This window comes from Cydia fagiglandana, chromosome 2 (genome assembly GCF_963556715.1).
Source record: "Cydia fagiglandana chromosome 2, ilCydFagi1.1, whole genome shotgun sequence".
Taxonomy (NCBI): Eukaryota; Metazoa; Arthropoda; class Insecta; order Lepidoptera; family Tortricidae; genus Cydia; species Cydia fagiglandana.
Window position 1 is genome coordinate 9,494,262 of NC_085933.1, and position 19,435 is coordinate 9,513,696.

Below are 19,435 nucleotides of genomic sequence, written 5' to 3' on the forward strand. Positions count from 1 at the left end.
TACAAACTTCAAGCGTTCCTTCCAATTACAATAACAAAACGATAAACATTGACATAGACGTTCTATTTTGCCTCGCTATTTTAGTACCTATGCTTATAACCTCCATTTACTCAACTAATTTTGTATCAAACAAATCAAAAGTGGAAAAATTCACTGTCTTGGGTAGGACTTGAACCCACGACTACTGGATCGCTAGCCCAGTGCTCTGCCAATAGACGTTCCCTATTGGTATATGTATAGGGGGCCCTGAAAAAGATTATGAGCGTTACGACTCCACGGTCCCAGGATCTCTACCGCAAATATGTGTTGTTTGTAAGACCAGCATATTTGCGGCGCTTTAGGGTTTCAGTCGCTGCCGCTGCCCCGGCGGCTCTCAGAGACGTGGCGGCTAAATGGAACGACGCCAGAGAATCCAAATATTTCTATTTTAATTCCCAGAGTACGGAAAATAATTAGATTTCGGATAGAGTCTGTGCGGAAAGAGAGGAGCCCATATATTCTACGACTCTTCTCTTTCCGCTCAGACTTTATACCTAAAATACGTTGTTATACATGGTTTCAAAAGTCGTCTGTAGCTTGAAATAATTAATATGTAGCTATAATAATTAAAGTGTTGGTAAGGCGTAAGTATACGGTTTTTTTTCAGATATTTCGGAAATATTCTTTCAAAGATGCACTTTTGAAATATGTGTGTGTGTTAGCGGTGGCACCAGGATGTGTCTGAAGGTCTTTATTATTTTGTTCGAAATGCCATCCCAACCAACCGCAGAATCATCTTTTAAGCTCATGATGATTCTTTCAACCTCAGCTTCATCCGTATTTAATAACACAAATGATTTGGATGATTTGTTTGTTTCGGATAGTATTATTGAAGGTGGTGACGACGATTCGCTCTGGACTTCTTCGGCCAGGTTTTTGCCTATATGTTAACAAAAAACTCATTTGTGTTATTTGCAGCCAGCAATTCGGATGGACCTGCTTGCAACAAATTTGCAGATGACTCATGTTGTTTTGCTGAGTATTTTACGTTTATAAGACATTTACAAATTAATTTAATATTGTTTTTTACAGCAATTTCCAGCTGTTTTTTGACGTAGTTTGTTTTTTTCATTTATCATTAATCATTATACGTATTAAGGCCTGCTGCACAAATACTAGAGACAATAAGAAATTACAATTAAAAAGTAATCCATTCTGATATCAATACCTTCATACCTTCTTACAGTTTATTCTTTTCGGTCGAACAAATAATGGGAAATATAAATTACAGTACCTATAGAGAGTTAAGTGCATAACTGAGTCAATATCAGGAGCATTCCATGAAATTGTCTACCGTTGTCCCGTTCAAACGCGAAGTTTCTGAAGATTTAAAGGTATAAGAGTTTCCTTTTCTATGACAAATGGTCAAAAATATGCATAGAAAAATAATCGCCTGCTTTAAATGCCGAGAAGAAAGTCGCAACACAGCAAATAAAATGCGTTTGTACGGGACAGCCCGTGGAATGCTCCATCAGTACCTCAGTAAAATGTCAATAATTTGATGACAAACAATTTTGCCTGAAAAAGCTATACGCAGAATATCTACTTCTTAAGTGTCGCTACAAAACTTTATTACAAATGATTTTATACCGTCTAATACATTTTACTTAATTTCAAACTGAAAACTGTAAAATTTGACCTAACTTATTTTTCGCATTACTTAATTAGGGTTCCGTACCCAAAGGGTAAAACGGGACCCTATTACTAAGACTTCGCTGTCCGTCCGTCCGTCCGTCTGTCACCAGGCTGTATCTCACGAACCGTGATAGCTAGACAGTTGAAATTTTCACAGATGATGTATTTCTGTTGCCGCTATAACAACAAATACTAAAAACAGAATAAAATAAATATTTAAATGGGGCTCCCATACAACAAACGTGATTTTTGACCAAAGTTAAGCAACGTCGGGCGTGGTCAGTACTTGGATGGGTGACCGTTTTTTTTTGCTTTTATTTGTTTTTTTTTTTGCTTTTTGGTACGGAACCCTTCGTGCGCGAGTCCGACTCGCACTTGCCCGGTTTTTTTTTCTTATGCATTCCCAATTCAGTATCTCATTTAAAGAAAAGAATTCTATGCCCATTGTAATAGTTATTAATAATTTCAATCAGGGGGTCGATTTTTGGATTTCGACTGCTCGTTTTCGTGTATTTCGTTCAATAATATCTTCAATAGCATTTAAATTCTACTAATAGAATTGAAAACGAGTGGTCAATACCACTCAATTCCCAATTTCTATCGTTCTTATTTCAAAAATTGAAACAACAGTATAAATTAATTAACCGACGCCAATAATAAAGGACTCTATCTTCATAAGTTGAAATCATCAGACGACCTGTCGTTACCCTAATAAATGATTATGTTCCTAATTTTGGAGTCAGTACACTTGACGGAGCATTATAAAAACTGGTATCAATTTTTTAACCGACTTCCAAATCCCAAAGGAGGAGGTTATCAATTCGGTTGTATGTTTTTTTTAACCGACTTCCAAATCTCAAAGAAGGAGGTTATCAATTCGGTTGTATGTTTTTTTTTTATTTTTATTTTTTTTAAATTTTTTTTTATGTTTGTTACTCCATATCTCCGTCATTACAAGACCGATTTAGAAAATTCTTTTTTTGATTGAATGTATATGCATACAGATTGGTCCCGTTTTTATCAAAACCCAGTTCTGATGATGGGATCCATGAGGAATCGAGGGAACTCCTCAAATCTTAAAGGCATACATATAGTGATTTTTGGGTTTTTATCAACAAATCAAGCATATACATCCAAAAAAGTGACATTTGATGAAGTGGAACTGCTGATGATGATCAGAACGGAACTCTTCAACGACGCATAGTTCACGGTTGGCGATTTGTCCTCTTCGTTACGTTTGTTAAGCAAGTTAAGTTTTTAAGCCACATTTTTGTCAAGCTCGAGTTCTGATGATGGGATCCATGAGGAATCAAGGGAACTCCTCAAATCTTAAAGGCATGCGTATAGAGATTTTTGCATTTACATCAGAAAATCAAGCATTTTCATTAAAAACTGTTGCATTTGATGAAGTGGAACTGCTGATGATGATCAGAACAGAACTCTTCAACGACGCATAGTTCACGTTTGTCGATTTTTCCTTTTCGTTATGTTTGTTAAACAAGTTAAGTTTTTAAGCCACATTTTTGTCAAGCTCGAGTTCTGATGATGGGATCCATAAGGAATCGAGGGAACTCCTCAAATATTAAAGGCATGCGTATAAAGATTTTTGTATTTACATTAGAAAATCAAGCATTTTCATTGAAAACTGTCGCATTTGATGAAGTGGAACTGCTGATGATGATCAGAACAGAACTCTTTAACGACGCATAGTTTACGTTTGGCGATTTTTCCTCTTCGTTGTGTTCGTTAAGCAAGTTAAGTTTTTAAGCCACATTTTTGTCAAGCTCGAGTTCTGATGTTGGGATCCATAAGGAATCGAGGGAACTCCTCAAATATTAATGGCATACGTATAGATTAAAAGCAAGCATTTACATTAAAAACTGTCGCATTTGATGAAGTGGAACTGCTGATGATGACCAGAACAGAACTCTTCAACGACGCATGGTACACGTTTGGTGATTACGAATTTCGGTTTTGACTTGGACTGGGACCCGGACTCGGGCTCATACCCGGATCCGGTTCGGACCCGGACCCGGACCCGGACCTAGAGTCGGATCCGGATTTGAACCCGGACTCGGACCCGGACTCGGATCCGGACTCGGACCCGGTCTCGGACCCGGACACGGACCAGGACTCGGACCCGGACTCAGACCCGGACTCGATCCCGGACTCGGACCCGGACTCGGACCCGGACTCGGACCCGGATCTTGACCCGGAAAACCACTATGATACCTTAACTAAATAAATCACTATGATTACCTATCTTAAAATGTAGGTATAAAGTATGATGATGCCAATCTTACTAGCCCTTCCCGCTTAAACCCCCGTACACCGCACCGCATGCGCCATTAAGTGGGTTAGGTTAGGTTTGAACTGCGATCCTCACAGAACCGAACTGCTATCTGAGAAGTGGGTTAGGTTAGGCTAGAACTACGACCCTTATGGCTCCTCTACACGATGGGCCAACGCCGGCCACTCCAAGGGACGCATTTATGCGTTAGAGGGAGCAAGTGATATTGCTATCTCATTCTACCGCATGGCTGCGTCCCTTGGAGTGGCCGGCGTTGGCCCATCCTGTAGAGGAGCCATTACAGAAGCGAAATGCTAGTAGAAAAGTGGGTGATTTTACCTCCTTTTCTACGTAGTGTACCATCTACAATAATCTTTCACCGGCCCCCATGGAAGTCGGTTTTTTTTTCATAAAAATTATTTATTTTTATTTTTTTTATTTTTTATGTTTGTTACTCCATATCTCCGTCATTATTGGACCGATTTTGAAAATTCTTTTTTTGATTGTATGTATATGCATACAGATTGGTCCCGTTTTTGTCAAAATCCAGTTCTGATGATGGGATCCATGAGGAATCGAGGGAACTCCTCAAATCTTAAAGGCATACATATAGTGATTTTTGTGTTTTTATCAACAAATCAAGCATATACATTCAAAAACGTGACATTTGATGAAGTGGAACTGCTGATGATGATCAGAACGGAACTCTTCAACGTCGCATAGTTCACCTTTGGCGATTTGTCCTCTTCGTTACGTTTGTTAAGCAAGTTAAGTTTTTAAGCCACATTTTTGTCAAGCTTGAGTGCTCATGATAGGATCCACGAGAAATCGAGGGAACTCCTCAAATTTTAAAGGCATGCGTATAGAGATTTTTATATTTTCATCAGAAAATCAAGCATTTTCATTAGAAACTGTCGCATTTGATGAAGTGGAACTGCTGATGATGATCAGAACGGAACTCTTCAACGACGCATAGTTCACGTTTGGCGATTTGTCCTCTTACTTATGTTTGTTAAGCAAGTTTAGGTTTTAAGCCACATTTCTGACAAGCTCGAGTTCTGATGATGGGATCCATAAGGAATCGAGGGAACTCCTCAAATCTTAAAGACATACGTATAGAATTTTCTGTGTTTTCATCATAAAATCAAGCATTTACATTAAAAACTGTCGCATTTGATGAAGTGGAACTGCTGATCATGATCAGAACAGAACTCTTCAACGACGCATAGTACACGTTTGGTGATTTCGAATTTCGATTTTGACTTGGACTCGTACCCGGATCCGGTTCGGACCCAGACCTGGACCTGGACTCGGACTCGGACTCGGACCCGGACTCGGACCCGGACCCGGACTCGGACCCGGACTCGGACCCGGACCCGGACCCGGACTCGGACCCGGACCCGGACTCGGACCGGGACTCGGACCCGGACTCGGACTCAGAGACCCGGACCTTGACCCGGAAAACCCCTATGATACCTAAACTAAATAAACCGCTATGATTACCTACCATAAAATGTAGGTATAAAGTATGATGATGCCAAACCCCTCCCGCTCAAACCCCCGTACACCGCACCGCATGCGCCGTTAAGTGGGTTAGGTTAGGTTTGAACTGCGATCCTCACAGAACCGAACAAAAGTGGGTTAGGTTTGGTTAGAACTGCGAGCCTTACAGAAACGAAATGCTACTAGAAAAGTGGGTTTGATTAGGCTCGAACTGCGATCCTCACAGAACCGAACTGCTATCAGAGAAGTGGGTTAGGTTAGGCTAGAACTACGACCCTTACGGAAACGAAATGCTACTAGAAAGTACTGTTTTTACCTCCTTTTCTACATAGTGCACCATCTACCATAATCTTTCACCGGGCCCCATAGAAGTCGGTTTTTTTTTCTTAAAAATTATTTTATTACTGGTTCTTACCAATTTTATCGCCCAAAAACCAACTGAAACTGAGCTGAGATAGAATGAAACTAATACTACCTCCACAAAAATATGACTACGTCTAAATTAGGTATAGATGATTAATTGATTATGCCCGACGCCCGAAAATCGCGCTCTCTGAGAATGACCCAGCAATAGGAAACCTCATGAGCGTGGCTTTAGGCATCAACGTAAAATACCTAACGATGTAAACTTTGAATATATTTTATTTGTTTTAAGAAACCATATCACTTAGTTATAGGTACTAATTACTATTGAGTCGTACTACGTATTAGTCTCTATAGGGGATCTACCGCCACCTCCACGTTCGGTTGCTCGTCTATTTGCCTCTCTATCATGCAAAATGCAAGAGCGATAGAGAGGCAATGAAAAATCAATTTTCGTTATTCGCCGTTTTTATGGGAAATAACGTTTGATTTTACTCCCCATAAATTTTCTTACCTCGGACTTAAATACCTACGAAAATCGATTCTGCAGGAGTAAACTTCAAAAATAAATAAATTACTAATCAATTTCTTCGTTTTAGGCTGTACTTCATTAATTACTGATATTATGTCACTATTAAAGTGTTGTGGCCAAAATACTTTCTCTTGACCAGGACTACAGCCTACATGACCTCACCTCAACTGTCAACTAGTATTTGGACTAGTCACATGACTTAAATTATTAAATTATAAATATGAGTATCGGCTTCATCCCCGCTGCCGCTGTATAAAGGTGTAGCTTGCGCGAGCGCACGGCTTAGTCCCCAGCAAGCCGCGTCGGCCGTGGCACCCGCGAAAAGCTTATACTATTTACAGTACAGTAGGTACCTAAAAACCTATTTAGGCAGTTCTGGTGTGACGAAAGTGGTGGTGCTTCGATTTCAGTTATTAGTTCTAGGTAAGTGATTGGATTAAGTACTACGGAACTAAATAAACATATTTAGGGTCCCCATTGAGATGCTATCATTTAATTAGACACCCATACTTAATTATAAAAAAAATTATAATATTTTGAAAACGATGTTTTTATTTTAGAGTAGGACTATGGATTTTGCTACTTTTAAGATGATAAAACATGTAAAAAGAAAACTAGTCAACTTGTTTACATTATGGGTTTGGTCATGTAGATATTTATCGGCTACCTACCTATTTAATTACAATTTGTTTATTACTAAAACTTTTTCAAATATCTTTAACAATATTTTCCAGTTTAAGTGCTTGAAAGCTTATGGATTAGGTATTATTAGCTTATTAGGTATTTAATGAGTTTGACGAAGAATAAATCAGCAATAGATCAGATTATAAAGTTTTCTAGCAAACTAAGTTTGTGTCACTATAAATTATAACTTTCAGCTGTGGACCCTAAACAGACGACCGAAACTTTGTGAATATGTTGGTTTACACCGCTTTGACAAGATTATGATATAATGTGATCTGAGCGTTAGGCAAATAACGTCATGATTGCTGGGCGCACTAGCTGTTGTTTCGTATATTATTTTTAGTAAAATGAATCTGAAAAATTAAAATCTCTGTTAATATTTCAAAAGACATTACAAATAAATTTCTGATTCTGATTCTGATTCATGCTTGCCCTAATCAATAATTAATACGTTATAAAATGCTTCTCAGAAGTTACCGTCAAACGGGGAAAAAATAGACGGATTTTACAAGTTTACGTGCAAAAAAAGTATCAATTATAGCATTAAAAAACCGATTGAATGACAAGCAATATAGTTTGTTTTTTACGTATAATGCCAACATAAATGTAAATAAGTTATTTTATTTTATTTTTTAAGTATCTGTCCCAAGTTAGACAATGTAGTGGGGTAAGCTTAGACACTCCAACGTTTTGGTGAGATTTTCGAAGTAAGACTGCTAATTGTGACGTCCCAGGAGTAAAGGTACCTTATGGCGGTTGGCGCTTACGCTATTATTAACGCCCCTCCAATATTCTTGCGGCGCTATGCGACGTAAGCGCCAGCCGGCATAAGGTGCCTTTTGCCGTGGAACGTCACAATTATACATATTGGGACTGTTTTGACGTTATAAAAAATGTAATATGTACCTTTAGGAAACCTAAATTGAAAAATACAATATTTATATTTATTTGCTCAATGTTTCAATAAATTTGATATGTCAATTGAAAAAAAGTCTATATGTATATATTTTTTATTCAAATATTGTCATATTCTAAAAAAACCCAAACAACTTCAACCGTAGTTTAAAAGAACAGATTTGCACGTAATCGCAACTTTTGTGCTAAAAGGAACTAGAACAAAACAATTTTAAAACGGCCTCCTAACTTAACCCAAGTTAGCAAGTTTGAAAATTGTTTTGTTCTTGCGTCAGAAATATTTATCAAGAATATCAAAGTAACTACTTACCTATTAAACTTGGAATAAATTAAGGTAACTAGACACCGACTCGGTTTACCCCAAAGTGAACACACCTTTACTAAATGGATTTGATTTTCGTGAAGGCAAGTCATACTGGGGAAATATGAATGTTAAACGGTCCGCGAAAAAGTTAGGTTGGGTGGACTGGACGGCTGTACACATTGAGGATAATGGGATACAAAAGTCGTGACACACACTGTTTTACAGCCCAATAAAATGACCAGTTTTAAAGCACTTTTTATAAGAAAGTGTGATAGACACAAACCATTTTTACGGTACCTCTGTGCACGCGTTCTTCCTGCGGGTGAGTTGACATTGAATTAACCAACGTATGACTAGTCAACGGTTTTGCCAGTATAGGTATTTACTTAATCAAATTGCCTACTAGGTTTTGTGTCATTTTATACATCAGTCTATTTTTCCCCAGTTTGACGGTAACGTAACTTTTCTCTATATGTCACGATAATCATATTTCAGTCATGATGATATATTCGACCAAGATAAATTCATCAAATAAAAATACCTTTTTGCCGTTCATTATTCTCGTAACATCTTACATGTCTTCTTACGTCAAAACATTATATCAAATACCTATCTTGTTATATAGATTAGGTATATTGCTCGTATTAATAAGGATTGTTAGATTCTTACCAAACAAGCGCGTAAGTAACTAGGTACAGTCTGTAAAAAATATGGGTCCACAAATTATCCAAAAAAAATGTCCCATAGCTCTTATGTCAGCGAATTAAGAACTATGGGTCATATTTTTGAATAAGCTGGCTACACCCATATTTTTGAATAAGCTGGCTACACCCATATTTTTGAATAAGCTGGCTACACCCATATTTTTAAAGTTGACTGTACGTAGGCCCTCTTTTAAGATTGAAAGTGGTCTTATATGAGTAGTCGGCAGTGTACCCATTTGAGCAGCCTTAGGCTCTCATGCTAAGTACGATACAGATTTGTCTGCCGTGGCGTAAGTCGCATTTTTCTCACCATAGTTACCATACCGCTGCTTGCATGTTACGATATAAGTTATGACCGTAAAATGTGCCTACTTTGCTCAAATATTTGCACCAAAAATAGTTTTTTCTTTAATTAGGTACTTAATTATACGAGTATATTGTGGTATAAACACACGCACACATTGTGTGTGTGTGTCTCTGTGTGTGTGTGTGTGTGTGTGTGTATTATGGCACATTCATTTAAATGAGGTTGTGATAAAGTGAATATTATATAAAACTGTTACTGGAAGCGAAGAAAGCACATTTTACTCAATTGTTAATTAGGTCTCTCTTTCCAGAGGCTCAACTTACACATAAATATATGCCACCTCGTGCAGCCTTGTAGTCCTAGCCGTACAAACCTTTATGCTGCATACAAATTGCTGCCTATGCTGCAGGGAAAAAAAACCCCAATAAATAACTAATGTTCTTTAAATCATTTATTTACATACAATATATATACAGTGATACAACTAAACGAAATTAATAACTAGCTTAAATCTAAAATAGGGCCCCTGAGGCATTGTTAACTAATGTTGTTGCCAATAATAGGAACAGTCTATATGAATTGCCAAAGAGCGATCTCTTCCAAGCAATCTATAATTGGATAGGCTGTGAAAAAAAAATCTTGAATGGATACGCTCCACGCGCGCGACTCGATGCGTCCACACTACATCGGCGGAACATACGTAACGTTCATTCATATACCTACTAGCGTGTCCGCACGTAGGTATTTCTAAGATATAGTTTCGTGCCACACGAGATACCACACCGCCCACATTTTCATCAGTTAATAAAGTTCAATGAAATTTTCAATATATTGCCTAGCATAGCATAAAAAAACAGTAATAAATGAGTCTAAACTTAGTTTTCTTGGCATGAAGAATAATTGTTGAAATATTATTACCTATATTAAAAAAGTAATAAAATACCGTCTGTTTGTTACCTCTGTCTATGAATATATCGTTTGTGTCTTTGCTTTTGATACACTTATACATAGTTGACATTGAAATGCAATTAACCAGAAATTGCCAAACCATTTATTATGTTCAACCTGTTATTGTTTTATTAACACAACCTTTATTCGGTTAATGAATAGCAAATGAGAAATTTTCCATGCTAAAACCTTTACTGACCTCTTTATAACATCCCAATATATGGCACACTTTTGCACCGTACTCCTTTGTTAAAGTTAAAAAATAAAACATATGTTTGACGTAGTTTGCTTCATAATAACAAATAATAACTAGTACTTATAATAGTTATAATGTACTTAAGTCATGTCACAGATGCATAATTATTTTCTTCGTATTTTTTCAGAAACGTGCGTATTTGTCGTGCTACCTCAGTCAACCTCACTGCTTTTTGTACTAAGACTGACTGAAATAGCAAGACACGTTTATACGTTTTCGAGAAAAACCGATGGAAAATAATTAAAATGTGCACTAAAGTAAACGTACTACAGCTCGACATGCTAATGCCCAATAGGTGACACCTTGCTGTCACCTCTATTGACAATGACTTAAGTTTCAAGATGACATGTACTGGGAATGCGGCGAGCACCAGTACGTTTACCTTACATCTATACAGGGAATTTTCGACAAGCTTGAAATATTTTGACAAAGATTAATTTCACAGCTATTCAAAAATGCCACATTATAGATTTATCAAGGTGTGTTTATGGCTTTAAAACTTTGATTTAGTGGACAACAATATAATTCCTAATATCTTAAAACACTTATAATTAAATGACGGAAGGACCTACCTATCGAATTGCAATTGCAAGTGTTAGTAACGCCTCTTTACCTTCTACAGAGTAATGATTCGTATAATTCGTAGATCCAACTTCTGAAGCACTTGAATGATCTAGCAGCAGGAGATGACTGTGTCTTATTTTAATACCTTAATAGCCTTGAAAACCTCGTAGAATTAATATCTTGATAGTATGATTCGTAAGTACAAATTGAAGTGGATATTATCATTGATATGTTCGCACTTCTAAAAGTGGGAAGTTATCTATTGTAATACCTACTTAAATTTTCAAGATGCACCTAAGTGCTTCAATGATCCATATCAATCTATAATAAAAGTGTAGGTACTTATTGTTATTGCGTTTGATATAAATTTCTTACGCACTTAAATAAATTTAATCATTTCGTATTAAATTTTACCGTGACAAATTAAATAAACTACAATCGGACAGTTCTGGAGAAGCTAATCGAATTAAAATGGCTACGAATTAATACAGGCAGTAGCGTTTCCATAGCGGGGCACGCGATTATCACGGTTGTAATTCGCTTACAAAGGCTTGTCAAGCCGAGACAATGTCAATCGCGGTTATCTGTTACAAGTACTAATACAATGCCTTATTATTTTTCACTCGCACGTTTTTCCTCGACACGGTTACGGCTGGGTAGGAAACGCGTTGTGAAAGACGCCTGGGTTTGTACAACTCATTGTAAATAGCTTAATATTATCTGTTCTACCGTTACGTTACACTGTCGTCGTCGTTAAGGAAAACCCATTGAAATCAATATGGTTGTCTATATACATATATAGACAATTAGGTACACTCAAGAACATTAACACGTTGACACATTTTTCACCTTATAACCAGGGACAGGAACCGGTTACCTTAACCGGGGTTTGTCATAGGGTTATTTTAGAAGCGGTTGTAAAAACCCCTACCATAACGGTAACCGTATGATAAGGTAACACTTTGATTCGGTAACCGTATCAGATACGGTTAACCTCTGTTACCGGTAACCGAAATAAAAACCCAGTCTATTCAGTTACCTCATTATAAGGTTTTTGACTAGTTCAAACGATTGCAATCTTTACGCCCACTTAAATTCAACTTGTTATTGAATAACCGAGGTTGGCATGGGCGATCTATGAAGCCTCCAGCACAAACAAGTTTTTTTGCCGTTCCTTTGCTTATCTTTATACCTACCCGTGTGGTGTGTTCTTATTTTAAATCTTATTATATTATAAATAAAATAATTAAAATAAATAATGTTAATAAATAAATAATTTAAATAAAATATATAAAGTAATAAAATAAAAATAAAACAAAATAAAAAAAATAAAAAAAAAATAAAAAAAATAAAAATAATAAAATAAATAAAATAAATAAAATAAATAAAATAAATAAAATAAATAAAATAAATAAAATAAATAAAATAAATAAAATACATAAAATAAATAAAATAAATAAAATAAATAAAATAAATAAAATAAATAAAATAAATATAAAATAAATAAAACAAATAAAACAAATAAAATAAATAAAACAAATAAAACAAATAAAACAAATAAAACAAATAAAACAAATAAAACAAATAAAACAAATAAAACAAATAAAACAAATAAAACAAATAAAACAAATAAAATAAATAAAATAAATAAAATAAATAAAATAAATAAAATAATTTATTTAAATTATTTATTTATTAACATTATTTATTTTAATTATTTTATTTATAAATAAAATAAATAAAATAAGAAATAAAATAAATACAATAAATAACATATATAATATATAAAATAAATAAAATAAATACTTCCGGTCCTGTAATAATAAAATTATAGGTCGTCCGTTTAAAACGAATCCTCAGCCCGCAAGTAGCTTCCGAGCCTCGACAATAATGTACTAAAAATGTAGCAAACCAATTAAGCAACGGATAATAAAGGTTACCATAACTGAATGAAAACCTGTTGAAAACCCTTAACAATGTTAGGGTTACCGTTTCAATAAGCTTACCATTACAATCAGGTAACCGTATGATAGGGTTACCGAATTGATAGGATTAAGCGTAAAGAGGGGTTTTCCGGTCCTTGCAAATTAATTTACAATATTTACATATTTGGGTTATTTATTAATTTATTTCTGACGATCACAATATAGATTCCTATAAATTGACATGTAATTTGTACTGTAATCATATGTTGTGAAATAAATAAATCTAATCTAATCTAATCTAATCAACAGTGCCAATGTTATAAGTTATAACATTTAGAATTTATACGTCAAAGTAGCGAAATGATAATATAAAATACATCGACTAGGAAAATTGTCCATCCAGCATAATGTCGAAAAAGAATTAACTATGTCCTATAGTCAAAATGTCAAATATGATACAGGTCGAAAAATATGTGTCCATTTGTATTTACTACGTACACTGAAAATCATGACCAATTGAAAATTTGTACATTTACGATTATAGAGGTTTATAATGCCATAGTCAAGGAACTATTAAAAAGAAATGACTATTTTCAAAAATAAAGTTTTATTTTACTATAAAATATTAGTGTCATTTATGTCAAGTCATTAATATGTCATAGGTAGGTACTGAATATATTTTATTTTGCTCATAATTTATAATGGACAAAATTCCATTTTGGCTTAATTAATTTACGACGATTACAATGGTTAAAAATGTTTTTAGCACAATTACATTTTGCCAAGATGCAAATTGGACACTATTACTTTTGATCCGACTTCAGAATGGTCATTTCAAGTGGACGATTTTCCATTTGTACCTAATGACGTAATGACAGTAAATCATCCGATTTACATAAGTAGGTATGCAACATTTCAGCTCAATCGGGACGTGGGTTTAATTTAGCTTCCCATATTCGACCCACATTAACATACATAGGTACCTACATACCAACAGGGCAAATTAAGTAAAAGCAAAGACATAGGTATGTAACTTCGTATAAGATGAATAAAGTCTAAGGAAAAAACGTGCCTCGGAAATCAAGAAAATGTCATTCTCGGATAGATGCCGCACACACCTTTAGCCTATTCTCGGCTAGATGGCGTGACGACACCGTTTTATATTTAACAATTTTAACACAGATATCAGTGAATGAACATGGATCAAAATGATATAAAAATAATAAAATCATTTATCCATATGTATACATTGTTTTGATAATTTTATACGTTTTCATTTTGAGTTTTAGTCGTGTGTCGATAGATGGCAGTCAATTTACTGTGACTACAAAATTTACTATGACAGGACCCCTCTATACTATCTATTCTTTTTGGTAAAAGCTTGTAATAAAAACAGGCACAGCTGATAATAATTGTAAAAGAGACATACTGTACATATTTTAAATATAAGTGCGAGTTTTACCGAATCTAATCGGTCTAAATTACTTCTTATCATTTTACAAACTCTCTTTAATATGCACAATGCAATGCACTGCACAACACGTAACCAATAATAATGTTGCAGCTGCATTATTATAGCCGTACTAAAATTGCAAAAATAAAAATAATATTTATTCAGGTGATAATGCTGCTAAATTGCTTTTGGCTTTCTGATCGGACTCAATCGATTTTTAAATCAAATTAAATACTTAATTGAATTTTTGCTCCGTACATAATTACATGCTGAAAATTCAAATAGTCACGTAACGTTTCGCGTCAGTTGCTGTAATTACAGGACATTCAGTTGCTCGAGGAGAGAAAGTGTCTGCAATAGTTTTATGCTGTCTATTAAAATAATAGCTGCTGTGACAAAAACAAATGTACTTAGGTACCTATTTGAAATTCGGTCAGTGTCACCGGAGCTATTAAACGCTACATTCGACTTGCGAATGCATTGCAGCGCTATATTGCAGTCGGTTGCATTGCAGTGCCGGATCAAATGGTGAATCGAGTAACTGTCTCGCACATATTCCGTCGCTATTGGAAAGTTCAAATCCGCCAATCAAGTTATCATTGACATTGGCAGTGACAATCGCCATTTTACGCGGCAATTATACAGCATTTTGCGTTTTGCAATGTCGTGGGCATACTGTCCTATCCCTACCTCTCTCTAAAAACTTAAAAAGAATAAAACATGATACAATTTATCAGCGAAAATTCATTTGAGGAAGACTTTATTTTCGTGATATTTTTATTTGTGATTTACGACCGGCGGCTGATATTACCTCGCTGTTATATTTCTTGAAGTAAAGGGCGTCACAAGTTTCGAATTATTTCATCAGCGTGCATAAAAAATGACTACATTTTGTTATATTATCTTATTCATTGTTTACTAGAGATGAAAATACTTGCCTATAAACAAGAGGGAAAAGAGTTCAAGATCGATTGAAGCTTAAAGAAAGATGTCTTTATCTTTTAGCGTGGCGTTAAAGATGATCGAAAATACATATAATTACTTGTGATGGTAATATGTATGTGAAATAAAGAAATGAATATAGGTAATGGTAATATTCAGCTACCTATATATACACGGTGTAACATGAGTAAACCGAATAATTTTAACAGCGTATTCCTGCGGGCGCAGCACGGTGCCATTTTTATCGACTATCACTATGCGCGTCCCCTTCACACTCACATACTTGTTAGAACGTGACAGGCATGGTGACAAGGGATAAAAACGCGACCGTGCTACGCCGCCTGATCATATTTAGAGACAAAAACGTCATATAAACTTTTTGAAATTCGCCTAGTTTAGAGATATTATTAATTAAAAAAAAAACAAGTTGAAATGCATGGTTAAAATTATTCGGTTTACTCATGTTACACCGTGTATACAAATAGTAGGTACATATGTGTTACTACGTCTACTTGCTTGAGCTGAGTTAGGTTTCGGAATTCTCTCACTCTATTGAAATTCTGTTTAGCTCGGCCCAGCCGGTATGTACTTGTTCATGTAAGTATTCATCATCATCATTTCAGCCTATATACGTCCCACTGCTGAGCACAGGCCTCCTCCCATGCGCGAGAGGGCTTGGGCTATAGTCCCCACGCTAGCCCAATGCGGATTGGGGACTTCACATACACCTTTGAATTTCTTTCGCAGATGTATGCAGGTTTCCTCACGATGTTTTCCTTCACCGAAAAGCTAGTGGTAAATATCAAATGATATTTCGTACATAAGTTCCGAAAAACTCATTGGTACGAGCCAGGATTTGAACCCGCGACCTCCGGATTGAAAGTCCGACGTCATATCCACTCGGCCACCACTGCTTTTTTCATGTAAGTATTAGCTTATTCTTATTTATTCGATTCTTACAAATACTTAATATCTTCAGTTCGTTGCTTTGCGATCTTACTTGAATATAGTACATATAAGTAGGTAGCTAGTGCTTACCTACCTGGCCGGAGCTTCTGGCGCTTCATTTTCTATGGAAAGCATCACGTGATCACCTGTCTTCTGTCATAGAGAAGTAAGCGTCGGAAGCTCGGGCCCGGCCACGGTCCGTTCGGCCCGGTCTAACGTGAGTCATCTTTTATGCTGAGTGGGGGTCCTGTTTTAGCGTCCAATTTTTTTATGTCTGTATGTCTTCTTTTCGATATGTATGTAGTATGTTGTGGCGTTATCAAATCCATTTATTTAAATTGCACTGTCTGTTGTTTACGAGTGTGCTGCATGATCAAATACTCAATCAATCTATCTGTTTATTTAATAAAATACGACTTATTTTCATCATAATAATCATAATTGTAATATCAGTTTAAAGTTTAAAATACAAATAAATAATCATCAGCGATTTAATCTTTAGATATAAATGTACCTATTTTATTTCTTTCTTTATTCTTTCAAGTTATTTAGTATGTACCATGTATGTACCTACTAGTACTTACTTACCTACCTACAAAACTGGCCCATTGGCAGAAAACCTATTTGGCTTTGTAAAGACCACTCTAATAAGAGCATGAGGGCGTAATATTTAAATAAACTTCCAAAAGCGTTTCACATTTACGTTACGAGTACAATTTGGAGAGATCCGCTTATATAATTTTTCGTTACCCTCGCGGTATTGTGTCGAATATCTTGAATTTTACGTGTCATTACATTTCTTTCGTTCCAAAAGGTATTCTTTTTCGTGACGAAGGTCGAAATATATAGGTAATTTACTAGTAACGGGATCTCTCTTTGTCGGAATAAATTGAGACAAATGGGTAGTTTGGGGTAAACCCAGATTTAACATGTAGGTACCTATTTATTGTGTAAGGCGTTTCAGGAATTGATTAGGTCGAGTACGTGTCCATCCTCTTTCAAAGTCCCATCTTAGGTTTGATTAGTCAGCTTTTGTAAGACATTTTCAAATAAATGTGTGTTAGAAACAGGAAATAGTTATCACATATTATATTTTGGACCCGGCTGTCCTTAAACTACGTCCAAGACCACCGGTGGACGGGCAGCAGCGTCCCTCAAATTCGGTGTACTCGACTGCGATCGCCAACCCGCCTGCCAAGCGTGGCGATTATGGCATTCACCCCCCATAACAAGGGGGAGGCCTATGTTCAGCAGTGGACGTCTTATGGCTGAGGTGATGATGATGATGATGATTATATTTTTTAGGTCATGTATTGAAATATACTTACATAGGTATATTTAACCCATAAGTATGTTACCAAAACTTATATCTCTAAATATCTACATGGTCAATATAGATTTTGGGTATGTCTAATCATTGATAATATCGTCCTAGATTTCAGTGTATGTATGTTAATTATACCCATTTAAAAATTATAATAAGCTACGCAAAGCTTTTTATGCGGGCCCAAACGGCCCTTTAGGTACCTATATCTATACGGTATTTATACCTATATCCATCCATAATAAGTATCACCCCAAACACATAGCTCATAGTAATACGAGTATCTTCTAGATTAAGTATACACAGTAAAAACCAAAAATATAATGTAGATAGTACTCATTTGCGGAATAGAAAATGGGGTAGTTGACTGACTAGTCAAATCAGTTTCCTTTTTCGAACTGTCAAAACGATAAGCCACTATGGAATTTATATGAAAAACAGAACAATGACGTCACTGTCAAGTTGCCTACTCTTTATATAGTTCTTTCGGATATGTTTCGGATTTATTAAACATCGGACGGATTTATTGTGTCTAAAAATAACTGCGGTCTAGGTTTTTCAATTTTTTCTGGTGCTTATAACCACAGGTGGGAACGAAAGTCCTATCGCTGTGACTCGCTCCAACCTATGGTTATCGCTGCCGCCGTCGCAAGTCGCTCAATGCTGTGGCCGAGCCATTAGGGCCGGTGTACTATATAGCTTGCTTATAATTATTTCATATTTCTAAGTATGATAGATACAAAACCTAAAATTGGTTAATCTAAAGTGTATCTGGCGGTTTTCAGAAAAAATTATACTTACCATTTACTTTTTTGAAAAACTTTGTTTTTTAGACTTAGAATCACGAGTAGATACTGTCCTAAGAAAAAAGTGTCCCCAGTTTTACATACAAATTTTGGGCGTCAGTTTTGTGCCGGTCCATACAAAATGTATGTGAAAATTGTGAAAATGCGCTATTTCATATCTAGTGAATGTCTAATTAATTTCCCGAATCGCGCCGAAGATAATTTATTTGCGTGATGAGCATTTATCTATCTGTTTATTAAACATATCGTCGTCTAGTATCTAAGCAAGCCTCGTTGAAGTTTTCAATGGGACTAATTCAATTTGTATGAGATTATCGCACAACATTTATTTTAGGATCACTGAAAGAGAACTCTGGGATTGCGACATGCCTACATTAAGTATCTACAAAATGGAATGGAATGGAAACATAAAGACTTAAAAGGCTATACAGCTATTCGGATTCAGCAGAAAATAAATAGGTACTCAGCTTCAAAAGCTCAGAGTAAAAACCAACATGATTTGATAAATAACAGATTTTCATCGTTACACGATACCACAGCACGATACTAAATAATTAAGACCGAATGTCTAAAATTAAGCGACGGAAATATTTGGGTATGGTAAAGACATTCGTTTGAGACGTCATTAGAATAGCTAATGAAAACCTGAAAGGTACAATTATGGTTTATTATAATACCTTTAATAAGGTTTCTCTTTCAATCAGACAAGACAGACAAGCGTATATATGAAGGGTATTGGATTTTACGACGATAACTAAATTCGTCACAACTGCTCGCATTTATTGGAAATACCACTGAGCGCATACAGTATATTTGGCAATAATTATTACATTCGAGTTTTGATTTTGATACACTGAACGAGATGTTACATGAGAAATGAGGCAAGAAAATATTGCTATCTGTTTAAAAGGAGGGTAGGTAGGTCCTACCTATTTATTTACGATCTTTATCACAATCAAGTAAAATCAAATTACAAAGTTCTAAAAGAACAAC

At 35.6% G+C, this 19,435-nt stretch overlaps 1 protein-coding gene across 1 annotated transcript in view; it reads left to right on the plus strand.

Moving 5' to 3' along the window:
* The first annotated feature begins 6,643 nt into the window (after positions 1–6,643).
* The window catches only part of LOC134675633 (peroxidase-like), a 106,996-nt gene continuing 94,204 nt past the window's right edge, over positions 6,644–19,435 (plus strand). The window contains exon 1 of the mRNA XM_063533965.1: positions 6,644–6,785. The gene's annotated coding sequence lies outside the window, so the exon portion shown is untranslated. The remainder of the gene's footprint in view (positions 6,786–19,435) is intronic.